The following is a 7,911-nucleotide window of genomic DNA, read 5'->3' as shown; positions in this document are numbered from 1 at the left end:
CTATGGGGAGAAAGCAGGGACAGGGTACTGAGTTTGGATGATCAGCCATGATCTCATTGAATGGCGGAGCAGGCTCGAGGGGCTGAATGGCCTACTCCTGCTCCTATATTCTATGTTTCTATGTTTCTATGTAACCACTTATCATTGGTAGACCTCCCATGCCATTGCTCATAGGTAGTCAATGAGAGTCAGCATTGATTTGTGAAGGGCCGGTCTTGTCTGACTGATCTAATAACCTTTCGGAGGAGGTCAGTAACATGGACAAGGGAGTGTCTCTGGATCTTGTATGTGTGGACTTCCAGAGGGTTAAATTATGAGAACAGGTTGCAGAGACTGGGCTTGTATTCCCTCAAGTACAGAATATTAAACGGTGATATAATTGAGGTGTTTAAGATGTTCAAAGAGTTGGTAGGGTAGATCGGTAAAAACGATTTCCTCTGGCGGGGAAATCCAGAACAAAGGGGCATGAGCTTAAAATTAGAGTTAGCCTGGTCAGGGATGTGATGTCAGGAAGCACTTCTTCTCCCAAAGGCTAGCGGAATTGTGGAACTCTCTCCCCCCATATCTATTGAGGCTGGGGGTCAATTGAAAACTTCAAAAATGAGATTGGTAGATTTTTGTTAGGCAAGAGTTTTAAGGGATGTGGAACCAAGGCGGGGAAATGGAGTTAACATACAGGTCAGCCATGCTTGAATTGAATGGCAGAACAGACTCGAGGGGCTGAATGGCCTCCTCCTGTTCCTAAGTTGATCAAGGGATATCGATCAAAGACAGGTAAATGGATTTGAGGTGCAGAGCAGCCATGGTCTAATTGAATGCTGGAGGAGCTGAATGGCCGACTCCTGTTGCTTTAAATGTATGCAATTACTTAACATAATTGGTAAAAGGCAAACAATGCCATCACTGCCCATCGCCCACACACCCTGTGGTTGGGGCCGTACCCACATGGAAACCTGTTATTGCTTTCTAGCGAAACAAGTCAGTGTAACTTAAGCCCAAAGCTTTTTACCAAATATGGTAGCAAGGTGAGGCCCCTTTAATTGGACGGGTCAAACCGTGACATCACAGAGTAAGCCTCACCCTCACACTGCGCATCACACTGAGATGAGATGTCACAATAGCTTTGTAAACCATATAAATGTGAGGCATCTGACTCTGATTAACTGGCTTTTCTGTCTAGGACTGAATGCGGTCGGCTCGAACATCTGAACAGCTTTGCTCTGTGAAGACAACACGAACAATTGAAACATCATCAACCAGCGACTTGGACAGAAGTTCGTGAACTTTGACAGGTTTGTCTTTCTGGGATGGCAGGAATGACGTGTGAGGAGAGATTGGGTCGATTGGGCTTATATTCGCTGGAGTTTAGAAGAATGAGAGGGGATCTCATTGAAACTTATAAAATTCTAACAGGACTAGACAGACTAGATGCAGGAAGGATGTTCCCGATGGCGGGGGAGTCCAGAACCAGGGGTCACAGTCTAAGGATAAGGGGTAAGCCATTTAGGACAGAGATGAGGAGGAATTTCTTCACCCAGAGAGTGGTGAACCTGTGGAATTCTCTACCACAAAAGGCAGTGGAGGCCAATTCATTAAATATATTCAAGAAGGAGTTAGATATATTTCTTAAGGGTAAAGGAATCAAGGGATATGGGGAGAAAGCAGGGACCGGGTACTGAATTTGGATGATCAGCCATGATCTCATTAAATGGCGGAGCAGGCTCGAGGGGCCGAATGGCCTACTCCTGCTCCTATCTTCTATGTTTCTATGTTTCTATGTCTTAACTTGTTTATCTTGTATTATTAGTGAAAGCCATAATGAGCAATATGAAGTTTATCAGATACAGTAATATTGATGCACAGTCGGGTGGAATAGTTCAGTTTGTTATTGGTAGTTTTTCCATAGTGTTGCTCATAGGTAGTCTGGGTCCCGGAACCTGGTTACTGATGGTTACTGAGCCCCACTTGACTCAGCTCCTCACTGACTGGCTCCTCCCAGTCCTGGAGTTTAATGCTCACTCCCTGCTCTGTAAATGTAGACAACTATTTACTGACTGTGACTAACTGTGTTTAGAGCTGTAGTTCCTGCAATTATCATTCCCCGTGAAAGTCAGAGTGAGTTACAGCAAAATCCGTGCAGATATAAAAGCTCGAATCCTGGAAACTGAAAGCAGGTCAGTACATGTTGGTTGTTCTGATCAACTTGTCCTGGACACGGGGATAGTCTGTGGGGCAGCTCAGCCCGACCATTTAAGAAGGTCAAGAGTGTCCCTCTTGAAACCGTTGATTGGTGTTGAATGAACAGGTCTAAATAAGAGAGGCTGACAGGGAGAGTGAACAACTGAATAATCAGTTTCTCAACGTGTTCACCAGTACTGAGAGCTCAGGGTTAAGACTCGAAGAATGTACTCCTGGGCAGTAATGCCACTGGAGCTGCCTTGACCGAGCTTGGTACCTGCCCTCACAGCTTGACGCTGGCCCAGGTGTTGACCTTTAAAGGGAATTTGATAAATCCTTTTACAGGTTATATATTTTATTATACAAGGGGCGCGATAAAATGCCGTCGTTGTCCTTGTTGCAATCCAGTGATTTTTGTCATTTCTTCTTCTGCCACAGGTACACAGTTGGTGTCAGGATGAGTGAGAGGAAATGGATGGTTTCATCAAACTACCAACAGACTAAAGTTGTCAGTAACAAAACCACAAAGACAACTGGATCACACGTCCTGACCAAAATCACATCAATGCCAGCAGAGATACCACAAAGGAGGAAACAGCAACACTGAAATACCCCTCACGCCCATCCCTCTGTGTCCCATCCATTTCTTTAGTATCAACTGTACATCTTTTAATTTCTTTATTTGATGGCCAATAACAGATCCATTTAAATGTGCAGTCAATGATTGGAGATGGTGTTAAACCAACTCTTTCCCTTCTGGCACGTTTCTTTCCCATTTTAAAAGATTTCCCATGACCCTCTCCCTCCTCCCTAGTTCTCCCCTGGGCTGGACCTTCACGTCCAGCACTCAGGTCCCCGCATCGGCATCAAGCACCAACCCTGCTCCAACTCCAGGCTCAGTTCGGCATTGCTCGGGGTTAACTGCACTGGAACTGGATAGGGCCCAGTCCATACAGTCATCTCCGACCGATGTTGACCGGTGGTCCAACTGTTGGGACTGAACAGGAAAGTCTCAAGGGTGGACGCTCCGGTTGTTGCCTCGATGATGTGGAATGGGACGAGCTGGTTAAAGCCAATCCATCCCAGTCAACAACATCGGGTGAAACCCTGGTACCACTTGTACCGAGGCCTCCCAGGATAGAGGAAGAGTCCTCCTCTGGCACCAGCTGGTTCGGAGGTGTCCATTCCTACTGGGGCCAGAATCAGGCTGGTTCCCCCAAGCGCCACCAGCTACTGTTGGTGTGTCCTTCACTAGAGGCATCCGTCCCCTCTGGTGACACCAACGCAGCCCCGGGACATTGTCTCCAGTTGGCGCCAGCTCATTTGGGGGCACCACCCTCGGTGGACTCGACCCTACACAGGGTCACCTATGCTGCAGGTGATGTCCACTTTGGTGAGTGCAGCTGCAGATCTCTATTTATAGATCTGTGGCTCCCACCCACCACTGTGGACCCACCTTCAGCCGCTCCCTACGACACTCGAGAGGCACTCCCAGGGAGGGTGCGTGCGTTCCAGAAACCAAACTGGGAGCCTGAGTTGACCACGGCTTCCGTGCGTTGAGGCTTTTCCATGTATTCAAAACAAGGGTGACTTCGAGTCTGAAACTGTGAGTTCCGGAAGTCCTATCACTTGTGGGGGTTGAGTCTTTACCTGGGGTCTTGCAAAGGCCTCAGGCATCGACCTTTGTTGGATTTCCCCTCCCAATTTCCAAGGCGGTTTGGGCGGATTTGATAGGCGCGCTCCAGTTATGGCCAAGGTAGACAGCCCTGCCACCCTGCCTCACAACTTAAGGTTCGCTGGTACAGCTGGCGAACTTCAGTCGTGAAAGCCTCAGAAGGAAGGGAACTGCCCAGGAAACTAGTCCTGTTCCACCCACCAGAATCCAAATGGTGGGACATGTGGGCCTGGCAGAACTTCCTGCAGGGTTTGGCGCATATCCCGAATTCCCTGCCATCAAATCCACTGGGGCTGGCTTCACTGACCAGCAGGTGAGTTGAGGGGGCAAACCCTGCCAGAGAGGACCACCTTCAGAGAGCATCTGCTGCAGCAGCAGACTGTGTGGGTGCTCTCAATGTAGGAGCAGGATCTATCGTCCAGTGGATCTTGCATCGCCACTGAGTTTGTCCTCACACCTTGGGGATCCTTCAGGTTCTGCAGATGCCCATTGGTGCCGAGGGCTTCTTTGGCGAGCAAGTGGAGGATCTGCTGTAGCAGAACCTTCAGGCATTCCCGAGTTGACACACAAGGGTGAGGGGGCACTGTTCACTTTGAAGCTTAGCCCACCCCATCTATAGGCCCCTTCCACTCGCCAACACCAATCCACTCACCACCTAGCCACTAACCATCACCAACGCACTCACCATCACCAATCCATTCACCAGCACCATCCACTCGCCACCACCAATCCATTCACCTCCACCAGCCTATTCAAGGCTTTATCCGGAGCACGATGTCCTTTGTATCTTGCTAGCCCGTCATTCCAGATTAGGACCTGGAATGCAGGTAGTTCGCAACAAGTAACCTTCGAGACCCTGTCCAGCTCCACCTCCCCCAGCAGTGATCATGCCTGGATAGCCCACCTCAGGGTTGTGTGGGTGGGCTATTTCCAGTACTTCCCTGTGGAAGTGGATCACGCTGGATGTTTGGTTTGACCATCAGAGGAACCATCTACTAGTGGGCATACTGGCAGGTCTTCTACCATCCACACTGAGAGCGAGTAATCGTCATCCAGAAGGCTCAACTGTTGGGGATATTTCTCCAGTTGAGCCTTCTGGATGACCATCACTCTGCCAGTAATGTATCCACAGGATGAATGGTCTTCTCGGCCAGTGATTTCACTTGGCATTTCAACAGGCTCGGGGTGTGAACAGTATAGTAGGACATTTCCACTTTCAGACTCGGTGCAGGGTAAGTTAGTGCGTCTGCAGACAGACAATATGACAAGGGTCCGGTAAGTCAACAAACAGGGTGGGACCCTCCTTCCTGGGTCCCTCTGTCAAGTTGACGCGTTGCTTCCCATTGGTGCTTGAACGACGGGGTGACACTCTTGGTGCCACATTTGGCCCGGGGCGGACAACACAACAGTCGGCACACTCAGCTGCTCTGTAGTCCATCCTAACTAGTGGATGATCCACACTGAGGTAGTCCAGAACACCTTCAGGACTTGGGGGGTTTACCAGGTCGATCGACTTGCTCGCATCACCGGATAATCACCAATCTGCTGGAGGACCTCAGGCTGTCGGGGCGGAGGCCCAATAGTCTTTCGTGCTTTTGTTTCTGGATTCTGTTGCTCAGGGTTGCCTGATCTCCAGGATGCTCCAGGAAATTGCAGCAGGTGGTGGTTCTGGTTAACCCTTTGGTTACCTCACAAACCGTGCTTCAGGGATACCCGGGTGTTGAATACACACTTTGATTTCAGGAGCCCACGGGAGAAATCCAAGTCATTTTTAGAGTATAGAGGACCCTACCTTTTTTAGGGAATTTTTCATTCTGACATCCTCCACACACTGCTGGACACTGTCCAACTGGTACTCAGGGTGAGAAGGGTGGACCGTACCTGCAAGCGAACAGATTCTCCGGCTCCCAGGACAAATAGATCAAAGTGGGTGTTATTCATGGGTGCCAGCGCCAGATCCAAACAGTAAGCTGAACCGTCAGGATCTGGATTTGGATCCTGCCAGCTTCTGATTGATGGCCTGGCAGTTGAGATGGAATGCCCGTCAGATTAGGGTATACCAGCAGTGCGGCACTCATGGGTAATGCTCACTTTATTGTGTCTGTCCTGGTCATTTAAGCCTCTGTTCACATACAAGTACCTCCACCCTCCTCGTCCTCAGTACTGCTTGGTTAGTCGCCAGCTGTGTGTGCAGAATGCCTGAATGAAGATCACAGCTCCCTTGTCAGCTGTTCCCGTGTCAGCTGCTCCCTTGTAAGCTCCTCTTCATTCTTCAAGTGACGCGGCATTTGCCACCCACCTGGTTGTCTCTTGGGTCTAGTGGGGAGTGTTGGTATGTCTTTTCCTCGTTCTGGGTTGTCTTTGGGTGTCAACAAACTGGGTTCTGGGGTGTGCTAAAAGTTAACACTGCACGGGAGTCGGGGAGGGAGGGGAAAAACAAGTGGGTTTGTCCTTCAAAGTTAGGACATCTTAACAAAATGTCTTAACAGGGAAGGTCACGCCTTAAGAGATTTTCCTCAGGCAAATTGTGCCGATGCATCCCGGTAATTAGATCCACATTCCACCCCCAATTCGGCCTGTCAATGTTTAGGAACGGATGTTCCCAGCAAATTAAACGATGTCACAGTTAACACTTTAAAGAAATGATTGGGGACAGTTTCAATTCAACCTGGAACGACAGAAATGGAAACACTAGACAACCTGCCAACCAGTTTCTCGTCATCGCTGAATATTATGTTTGTGACTGCTGCTACAGAACTAGACTGGAGATTGTTGAAGACCAGGCTCCCGGGGACTGTGTTCAATTGATGTTAGCAGAGCTGAAGTGAGAAAGTAATTGTCTCAGAATATTTGGGCCATAATGATCTCCTGGACTAGTTTCGATCGCCTAAGGGGGTCGGAGAGGAATTTCCCAGATTTTTTTCCCAAATTGGCCTGGGTTTTTATGTCTGGTTTTTCGCCTCTCCCAGGAGATCACAGTTCGTTTATTATAAGTCATCTTTCAATAACTGAAATGTGAGAAGTTTAACATCTGAAAATAAACGTGGATTGAAAATGAACAAACTTACTGCGTGTCTCCTGATTTGTGCATGGATCATTGAAGGGAACAGAAAGGGGAAGAGATGAGTTCTGATTGTCCCTGGGCTCAGTTGCTGACTGGGTGAACTCTTTGAGCCACACACTAGGTGGGACCCAGATTGAATCCCCAGTCTGCACATTCAAACATACAAAAAGATATACAAAAGTAGATGAAGACTATCAGGCCCATTAAGCTCACCCCATCCAGTAGACAGTATGACCTCACACGCTGCCGTCCCACCTACCAGTTACGCTATCTCTGGAAACAGACAAAGAAACATGGCCAATTCAGGAAAAACCTCTGGCCAATTGCTCTCCAACTTCCAACACATGACAATCTAAACTAACCACTAACTCTCGCTGTAACTGGTAATGTCCTCTCAGGGACTGGTCAAGATCATACAGCACAGAAGGAGGCCATTCAGCCCATCGTGCCTCTGCCAGCTCTTTGAATGCACGATCCAATTAACCCCACTCTCCCGCTCTTTCCCCGTAGCCCAGCAAATTTTTCCTTTTCAAGCATTTACCCAATTCCCTTCTGAAAGCTACAGTGAATGGAATTATAAGTTGGTGGAATTCTGTCATGTAATCCCCAAAGTTCCAGTAACTAAATTGCCAAATCCCCCAGTCAGTAAAACCTGGATTGGGCTTATTCAGTCACTAAAACACCAGTGGCACTTTCAAAGTCCCAGGCCACGTCAAGGAACTCCTCCAAACACAATTAACCAACAAAGTAGTGAATTGGTACAAAAACAAATCCTAGTGGGGAGGGGCTGGGGGTGAAGAATTGAGTGGGGGAAACAAGACAACACTTGGCATGTACTGAGGCAGAGTCGTGTGATGGGTTTCCAACTCTGCGGGATGTCCCGGAGTCTCCAGGAATTTAATCTCCTGGAATTTTTGTTATTTGTTCATGGGATGTGGGCTTCGCTGGCAAGGCCAGCATTTATTGCCCATCCCTAATTGCCCTTGCGAAGGTG

At 48.5% G+C, this 7,911-nt stretch overlaps 1 long non-coding RNA gene across 1 annotated transcript; it reads left to right on the top strand.

Annotated features, from left to right (window-relative positions):
- Positions 1-1,021: 1,021 nt before the first annotated feature.
- LOC147122465 (uncharacterized) lies at positions 1,022-6,916 on the top strand. Its single transcript, XR_015077753.1, has 2 exons — positions 1,022-1,292; positions 2,617-6,916. It is a non-coding gene; the product is annotated as an uncharacterized LOC147122465 (long non-coding RNA).
- Positions 6,917-7,911: the final 995 nt, after the last annotated feature.

This window comes from Somniosus microcephalus, chromosome 3 (assembly GCF_052327205.1).
Source record: "Somniosus microcephalus isolate GS21.2 chromosome 3, FLI_Smic_1.0, whole genome shotgun sequence".
Taxonomy (NCBI): Eukaryota; Metazoa; Chordata; class Chondrichthyes; order Squaliformes; family Somniosidae; genus Somniosus; species Somniosus microcephalus.
This window is presented reverse-complemented; position numbering and strand designations above follow the sequence as displayed.